Here is a 9,194-nt window from a genome sequence, read left to right as displayed (position 1 = left end):
TACCTGAATCCCTTCTACCCTTTTCAGCCTTTTCAATGTTTTGCTTGTCTCAGATGTTTAGTGTGTCCTCCTCTCCCTTTCATTCTTTCTTTAAATGCTTGTTGTTACCCAGGCTTGAAAATAGGAACAAAAACAAACCCATTTTGACATCTTGGTCCTTACACCAATTGATCAGTCTTTTAACTTGGGCAGACTAGATAGTGGTTTTTATCTAATCCAGAGCAACCTGCCATGTTTTCCCACCCTGAGCAGTGAAACACAACACTGTTGAAAGCCTTATATAGTGACAGTTTCCAGCAAGGTTCTCAGGGTTTGAGGTTCAGTTTGCCTCATCTCTAAAGGACTGTGTTTATATGTTGATGTGGTTAACAAGCTTTGCTTTCTTTCCCCAGGCTCCTTTTTCACTTGATCCATTAAGGAGCAAAGAAGTGACAACCGAGGCTATGCCCTCTGGCCTTTGAAAATGACCTTGCCTGCCAGGTGAGTGACATGAGGGCCTCTCGCTTCACATGGCTGCTTGGATGTATCCATCAACCTTCCTTTTCCTTCTGTGCTAAAAAAACAGGGCTTGGGCAATCCCTGCTAAGCAGTCTCTCAAATCAATCTCCATAAGGGCTGAGAATGTTTTTAAAAGGAAAACATTTTAGTTTGGCTTTGCATTTTGGAATGCCAACCACTATATGGCATGCGGTGAGAAACAGGTGCTCTTCACTTCCGTGCTCTGTTTTTTTTTGCAGGGCCTTGTCCTTTTAATGTTGCCAAGGCAAAAACACGCGAATAAACGGGGCCCTGTGAGAAAGCACATAACAAAGAGATGGCAAACTTGATTCAGGGCGTGCTGTTCCCTGATGCAGCTTCATCATTCAAGGCCATTGTTGCTGTTTAACAATACCATGGAACTCAACAAATGCCACGTATGCAGCGGTAACGTTTTAGACAACCTCAGTCTTCAAAACTAGTGTGTTTTGGAGGAGGAAGAACATGCTCATCTTTTCAGGTCACTGTATCATGTGTGCTACACACATGTATGTGTATATGTACACATAGAGTCACAGAATTATAGAGTTGGAAGAGACCCCAAGGGCTATCCAGTCCAATCCCCCAGCCAGCCATGCATGAACACAGAATCAAATCACCCCTGATAGATGGCCATCCAAACTCGTTTTAAAAACTTCCAAAAAAGGAGACTCCACCACTCTCTTCTTTGTCAACTGTCAAACAACTCTTACCATTAAATCCATTGCTCATAATAAGGAAAAGAGCTGGAACTTCCTTTTCTGATGGCATGACTTCTACGACTCCCATCATCTCCATTCAGCATGGCTAATGGTATCTAGTTTTCTGTAGCTGGGGAACCTGCCGCCTTTGGAGTTGAGTTGTTGATTCACATTGTCCAATACTGTCAACTGACTGGTATCCACTCAACAATGTTTCTGGCAGACATCTATCCCAACTCTGCCTTAGGATGCTTGGGTTTGAAGCTGAGATCTTCTGCCACTAAACTATAGCCCTATTCCATCCATACTCCACCTCCTTTGGACTACAGGTCCCTTTGTGGGCTTGAAAACAAGATAGGCTTGACAGGGCAGGGGATTACATGAAAGAAGGGAACGATAGACAGATAACAGAGCCAGTGTGGTGTAGCGATTTGAACATTGAACTGTGAGTCGAGCTCAGAATTCAAATTCCCACTCAACCATGGAAACCCATTGGGTGACCTTCAGCAAGCCGCATACACTCAGCCTTAGAGGAAGGCCATGGCAACCCCCCCTCTGAACAAATCTTGCCAAGAAAACTGCAGGAGTGGGCCACCATAAGACAGAAACAACTTGAAGGCATGTAACAACAACAACAATAATGGATGGAGGAAGAGCCAAGGTAGGTGGTTGGTACTACAGCCACAACATTGTGAGTTCGATCCTGGAGGGCTCCAAGATTGACTCAGCCTTCCATCCTTTCGTAGGTTGGTAAAATGAGTACCCAGCTTGTTGGGGGCAATTGGCTTACAGATTGTAAACCGCATAGAGAGTGCTCAGTTCATTATGAAGCGGTATAGAAATGTAAATGCTATTGCTAATGCTGTTGCTGAAAAAACAAGAAGAAAAAGAAAGCTGAAGGAAATATGGGAAGGGAATAGAAACTATGCTGTGTCTCATACCTAGCAGACAACAATGACCATATCCAATGAAGGGTTCTATTGAGAATTGCTAACCGAGGTAAAGAGTCAATTACAGCTAGAGTTTGTAGTCGATGGGTGGAAAGGGGTTTCCATCTAGTGGCCAGATGTGCATATTTAGCAAAGGATTATTCCCTTTGGGGGAGATTTTCACATCAACTGACTCAGTCCTCCCAGCAACAGCTTTGCAATGTTTATTGCTAAAGACTTGGCCAGTCGTACAGAGCTGTGTTTACACGAGCAAGGACTTCTGTTTAACAAATGAAATCCAAGTTCTTAGCACTGTTTCAGCACTGTTTGGCTTATAGGGAGAGAGGAATTCAGAGGAGGGAAGGGTCAGGATTATTATATCGACACTTCATGATAGGCTTCTTATCTATAAAACGAATGAAAGAAGATGAAAAGATTGCATTGCTACTGTGAACACTTGAGACCAAACTGGAAATTTCCCAAAAATGTGGTCTGGACGAGAGACAAAACCAGTGCTGGGCATATTCACACATTTCTACTTGCATTTTCAAAGCCACTTATTTTAATATTGGGCACAACGTTCCATCTGATTTTCCTTGGAAGCAACAGTGCCTAAGAGAACAGTGTATGCTTCAAGCAGTTGTAAAATACAAAAGCCAAGGATGATGTAACAAAACCTTTAATGGTCTGAGGTGGAGCTTCAAAGCATAGCTTTTCTACATCTTCCGTAAGAAAAGACATCATCATCATCATCGTCAAGATCACAATATTTGGCTGCACTTGGCCTCAGATCTCAGGTTGGCACAGAATCCGGAAAAATATCCATCAATGCAAAGTGCGCACAGCGCCTGGGATAACAATGTGCAGTCAGGAGAGCATATGTCATTCCTTTTCTCCAGATTGTTGTCTTGATGTCGCATTGTACTGATAGTTCAGGGTCCAATTAGTTGATGCTGTTGTCTTGCCCTTTGTATTTTTAACTAGAAACTCAGTTGCTTTTCCCGACCCAAGTCACAGGCCAGCTTGACAAGGGGCAGAGTACTCCAGCAGGTTATTCTTCAAAGGCGTCCCTTGTTTCTGCATTTGCTCCTGATGCTGTGCAAGCAGTATGAGTACAGAACTGTGAGTTTTAAGACCTAATCCAGCACACACATTGCCTACTTAGCTACCTGCCTTAAAGCAGCTTCCCACAAATGGGCTGGACTGCAACTCCTATCGCTCTCAGACAGCAGGGGCATGATAGCATAAGTTTTAATTGACAGAAGGTCACTACATCAAGGAATATGCCAGCACTTGAGATACCATAATGTATCTATTAGGAGGTGATGTGGTGTAGTGATTTGAGCATTGGACCATGACTTTGGAGACCAGGGTTCGATTCCCAGCTCAGCCACATGTGACACCATCTTGACTTGACACAAAGAAGAAGCAAAGATTTGTTCCTGACTGTCCCAAATGGCAAGTCTAGACTGGATGGGTTCAAGTGACAGGAGGGAAAGGGCAGTTCAACATTGGAGCCCATTAGTGAGGCGGTTGGTGGGTTTTCCTTGCTTACAAATTGTCACGCAGAAACCGGGTAGTCCTTTGTTGAAGATATGGTCATGGGAAATGCAGCTCAGAGGAGATGGTATACAAGATGTCCTCCATCTCAACATTTGTATCTTCTTGATATGCTAGGTTTCTTATTCTCAGGGCATGGTGCTTTATTCTATGGAGTCATTTCACCTGCAATCTGGAACCTCAGAGCTGAGTTACAGATGAGAACAGAAATGTCCAGGAGAGATAGATTAAGGATGTGACATGGAAGTATAGATTAGCTGCAAAACCTGGGTAGGCTTCATTTTTCTTCTGGGCTCATGCTAGCTAGATGGTTCTGGGAAGTGTAGCTTTTTTTAAAACAGGATCCTGCGTAACTTTTCTCCAAGGCAATCCAAAGCAGCCAGGCAAGGTGCAGTTGTAACCAAAAAATGATGCAGGAGAAAGGGTTTAAATTCTCCTTACAATCTCTGCTACAGTAATCCCTCCCAAATCTAAATTAGAGAGAGTCACTGCTATGATTCACCAATTTGAAACAAAGAAAGGAAAGCCAATTGTGGAATTTGGTAGCCTTGTCCAATTTGGCCACTGTCTATGTCAAACAAAGTAGCTCCTGTAGTTTTCCTGATGATGGTATTGGACTTTTCTTGGAGAGACAGTTACTGAAGAGAGAGAGATAGGTACTATGTGGATTGTTAAATGTTCTGAAGTCTCTTGCAATAAACTGGATTTCATTCTGCCCCACAGTATTGCTGGAAGTCATTTTCTTCAAGAGAACAGCCTGCTCAAGATCCGTTCATGTGATTTTCAGCCGAGATGAAAGACCAAGATGACTTAGGTGAGGCGTGAATCTATGGCTCCAGCAAGTCTAGATGATACAGATAAAGGACAGAAGCGGCTAAATAATCCCTCCCCAGTCTTTGGAAAGAGCCAGCAATTTAGATAAGCAAGGATATATGCCAGGTGAACAAGAACTGTAGCATTAACATATGCATTAATATCATGGTACCGAAGGCCACAGGTTCTAGTGTGAGAAATGGAGCTATTATTCACAAAGCTTCCCTCGTATCCACCCACTTGGTTTAAAAACATACTTATTTAAACAAAAATGAAAGAGACAAGAAAAGGCAATTATGCTTGGTAAGATAGAAGGCAGTAGGAAAAGAGGAACTGCAGTCAAGATAGATAGACTCACTTAAGGAAGCCATGGTCCCGAGTCTGTGAGACTTGAGCAGGACTGTTGATGACAGGGTGACTTGGAGGTCTTTCATTCATAGAGTCACCATAAATTGAAGTTACCCTAAAGTCACCAGATCCTGTCTGATCTAGAAAGCTAAACAGATCAGATCTGGTTAGCACTTAGGTGGGAGACTGCCAATGAATACCGGGTGCTGTAGGCTATGTTTCAGAGAAAGGAACTGGCCAAAATGCCAGCATGGTGTACTGGTTGGAGTAATTCAAAGATCTAGTTGTGTTAGTCTGTAGAATCAGTATATAGAGAGATCTTGTAGCACTTTGAGACTAACTGACAGACCAGGATTTGATTCCCAGCTTGGCAATGAAACTCGCTGGGTAACCTTGGGCAAATCCCATGCTCTCAGCAATGGCAAACCACCTCTGAACAAATTTTGCCAAGAAAACCTCATTATAACAGCTTCAGCACTATGGGGAGCTCCTGTTAAACTCATACCAAAACCTGGAGTCCAACTCACATGGGAAACAGGATTCAGTCCTGGAAGCCACCCTGAGAAAGATGTCTTTGAGTGAGATCCCAGAGAGCACCTGCCTGCCAGTGAGATCTTGGATCAGATGCACCACCTCCCCACCACAGAAATTGATCTTGTGATCAATTTATTTTTATCCTGCCTTATCTTGCAAAGGAATCAACATCCCCGACAATTGCCTCACCTGCAGTTGGACTATTTATCCTTCTAAGACAATGTTGTCTACTCTGCTTGGCAGTGGCTTTCTAAGGTCTCTCTCACCTGCTCCTTCCAATTGGACTGAATTTGAGACCTTCTGCATGCAAAGCCGGAGCTTCACCAGCCCCTCCCTTTACAAACAGCCTTTATAAAACCATGTCAGGGACTCCCAAAGCTACAAATTTAAGGCACCCATTCTGCTTTCAGCGTAGCCTTCCCTCAGACAGTTGACTTTGTGCATTGGCTTGTTCCATTTTGGCTTGCCATCTTCCAGAAATGAGAATGAAATTCAGCAGACTGCATTTCCTAAGTGGTCATTCAGTACAGCCTTCCCCTAAGCAGGTGCCTCTTAGCTGTGATGGACTACAACACTCATCACTTCCAGCTTGCATGGGATTTGGCCTGCTGACTTGGGAATGCTGGAAGTCATAGTCCAGATCATGTTGGGGTGGCGAAGGCAGAAGCTGGAGAGACTTGAGCAATGCTCTGATCATTGTTTTTCCAGTTGGAAGTGGTAAAGGTTTAGCGTCTGATGTGCGTGTTTACCTTGAGCATGGCTGACAAGTTACGGCGAGTTCAAGCACTTCCCCTCCAGCGCTTCAGTTAATTTCTGTGTGAATCGCGCATTTAGCCAGTGGAAAGCCAATCATTCCATTGGCAAGGCCAGTGGGTACCTTATCCTCACCTGACCTTCCAATGTATCCGGGCATGCTGCAAGCGTTCCTGCTATGGGCTGGCAGTCTCCTTTCCATGCCTGGACTAGCGGCAGCATTTGCATTCCATTCCCTGCCTAGTCTAACAAGGAGTTTGGTTCATGACTCTGCAGCCGAGACCAACAACTTACCCAAAGGCCTCTGGCACAGCACCTGGCAGCTTAGCCAGACAGAGGAGCTGTGAAAGGATGCACCACAAGGTGGTGCTCTCAATGTGTGGGATTTGCATATAATCATCCTCATTCTGGAGGGGATTTGCAACAAAAGGTTGCATCCTAACCAGAATTAATGCCGTCTGACACCACATTAACTGAAATGACTTGAAGGCACACAACAACAACAAATCGTTCAGACTAGTTGAAAAAAGACAAGATCAGAGCTTGGGAAAAATGTTCTTTTAGACTACGACACTAAGAAACTCGCTCCTCCAGCCTCCATAGCCAGTGGTCCTGCAGGCTGGGGACCTCTGGGAGTTGTACTTCACAAGAGTACCTCTTCCAAAAGGTGGAATTACATCTACACTGCAGAATTAATGTGGTTTGACATTGCTTTTACTACCATGGCTCAATGCTATGGAAATCTGGGATTTCTAGGTTTGTAAGGTATTTAACCTTCTGATTCAGAGAGTTCTGATACCACAGTGAACAACAAATCTTAGGATTCTACAGGGTGGAGTCATGGCAGTTAAGATGGTGTCACACTGCATCTGTTTTGCAGTGTGGCAACAGCTCTAGAATGCTACTGGTTTTAGGATTCATGTCAGCCATAAGTGCCACCTTCCCAAAAACAAAATACAATAGGACCTTAGTATCTGCTGGAGTTTGGTTCCAAGACCCTCCATGGGTACCAAAATCCATGGATGCTCGATTTCCAGCTTGAATCTATCAATAAAAAATCCATGAATACAGAGGGCTGACGGTATTTTATTCCTCTTAGCAAGGTTTCAGATAGTTCATTTACCTTCCCACATGTAAAAGCCATGCAAACGTTCTGCCCCTCAGAGCTAGGTACCATGGATTTCACCTTTAGCCATCCAATTTGGCAGGGACAGCCCTAATTAATCTTCTGTCATCTCATTTTTTCACCTGTTTTTAACATGTCCCAGTTTGTCTCTCCTCCACTCCCTTTCTCCCTTTGTCCTTAGCTTCATTCAATTGCTGCAATCTGAAGTCAAAGTGCAAAACTCAGCAAAGAGGAGAACTGAGGAGGGAGGATCAAAATCTTGTCCTTCCCAGTAGGTTCAGGCAAAAGCAAACTGCTGCAGCCTCTCCTAACTTGTGTGTTCTTCCTAACCTTGTTCACCATCTTGACCACACTCTGATGTTTCTTAGTCGCACACGTCCTGGTTTTCATCTGTGAAATGGAGAGTATGGGTAGAGTGAGACAATGGCTTCAGGTGGCAGATGATAGGATCAGCAGCAACCCACTAGCTATGGAAGACTTAACTTTCTCTCCCAGACCTATTGGAAGACAGACTGTTCTGTCTCAAGCTGTTCTGTCTCAAGTGTGTAATTGTGCTCCTGCCTGGCACTGTAGAAGATGCTGTCCCATTGCCAACGCTGAAATAAAATTCAACGGAGTGCCATTTTTCGCCTCTGGAGCTGGAGCTGGGATGGGGAGGCATCTTTGCTTTAGGCAGCAAAGTGTCTTGGATCAGACTTGATCCCTCGTGTTGTAAAAAGCGGAGGGTAAACAGTGTGATCTTGGAAATTAAGCAAGGTCAGCCCTGGTTAGTACTTGCATGGGACTGCCAATGAATACCTGGTGCTGTTGGCTATATTTAAAAGGAAGGAACTGGGGGGAAACCACCTTAAGTATTCCTTGTCTAAGAGAACCCTATGAAATTCATGGACTTGAAGGCACATATGGACACGGGCAATGGCGAATGGTATAAAACCCAAGAGGAATGGTCTGAAGGACTGTATATATTTAGCCTGAAAAAGAGATGATTAAAGAGAGGCATGATGGCTTCCTCCAAATATCTGAAGGGCTGCCATGCAGAAGGAGGAGCAAATTTCCCATCTTTTGCTCCTGGAGGCAGGGCTAGAAAGGAATGAGTAGAAATTGCAGGGTAGCACATTCTGGCTAGTCATTAGAAGAAAATTCCTTTGGTAACAGCTGTCTGATGGTTGAACAAGAGGCAATGGACCCTCCTGGGCTGAATTTAGAGTAGAGGCTGGAGGGACGTCTCTTGGAGATGCTATAGTTGCAGATCCCAAAAATGTGCTCTGGGTTGGACTTTACTAAAATGAGAAGTTTCCTTGGTCACATAGTTTCAGGGCAGCCTAGAAATGTGTCAGTGGATAAATAAAAACAGCTTGGAAACGTTCTTTTTCCAGAATCTGCCTCTAAAACCATCATCTCTCCCCAAGTGGGGGATTCAGGGACCTGTATTCAAATAAAAATAGCTACTTGTATTCTTAGTTCTTTAATTTAATATTTGGGGAATGAACAAAATTATATAACAGATCTACACTGGTGAAGGTCGGGATAATATTACACTCACCAACTTCTGGTTTGGCAAGGACAGTCCCTAGGAATCCTCTCACTTTTACAACTCCTTTTAAAATGACCCAGTTTGTCTCTCCTTCTCACATCTTTGTCTTCAGCTTAGGTTAATTGCTGCAAACTGAGTTCAAATGGTAAAAGTAGTTTGCATTCAGTGATTTCAACAGGAGAAGAAGAGGCAAGATCTTGCGCTTTCCGAAAGGCTCAGGCAAAGCAAATGGCTGGAGCCTCTTATTTATAACTTTTGCCATCTTAACCACACACTGATGTTGTTTGGCCACATGTGCCCAGGTTTTCATCTGTGTAATGTTGCAGGAATATCCATAATTTCAAAACAGAAGAGAGAATTCTAAATCTGACTGGCTTTTC

The 9,194-nt window shown here is 43.8% G+C and overlaps 1 protein-coding gene across 3 annotated transcripts in view; it reads left to right on the top strand.

Moving 5' to 3' along the window:
• The first annotated feature begins 272 nt into the window (after positions 1-272).
• The window catches only part of LOC149306775 (lysyl oxidase homolog 2-like), a 63,034-nt gene continuing 54,112 nt past the window's right edge, over positions 273-9,194 (top strand). Inside the window, exons 1-3 of one of the 3 annotated variants that reach the window (XM_089539392.1) lie at positions 273-480; positions 3,131-3,268; positions 4,430-4,520. The gene's annotated coding sequence lies outside the window, so the exon portion shown is untranslated. Of the gene's footprint in view, positions 481-3,126; positions 3,269-4,429; positions 4,521-9,194 lie in introns of those variants that run through there. The other 2 variants (XM_089539393.1, XM_089539394.1) reach the window with 2 other exon arrangements.

This window comes from Sceloporus occidentalis, unplaced genomic scaffold (genome assembly GCF_023333645.1).
Source record: "Sceloporus occidentalis isolate IW3139 unplaced genomic scaffold, rSceOcc1.0.p SCAF_9, whole genome shotgun sequence".
Classification (NCBI taxonomy): Eukaryota; Metazoa; Chordata; class Lepidosauria; order Squamata; family Phrynosomatidae; genus Sceloporus; species Sceloporus occidentalis.
The sequence above is the reverse complement of the archived record's forward strand: the minus strand, read 5'-3'. Positions and strand labels throughout refer to the sequence as shown.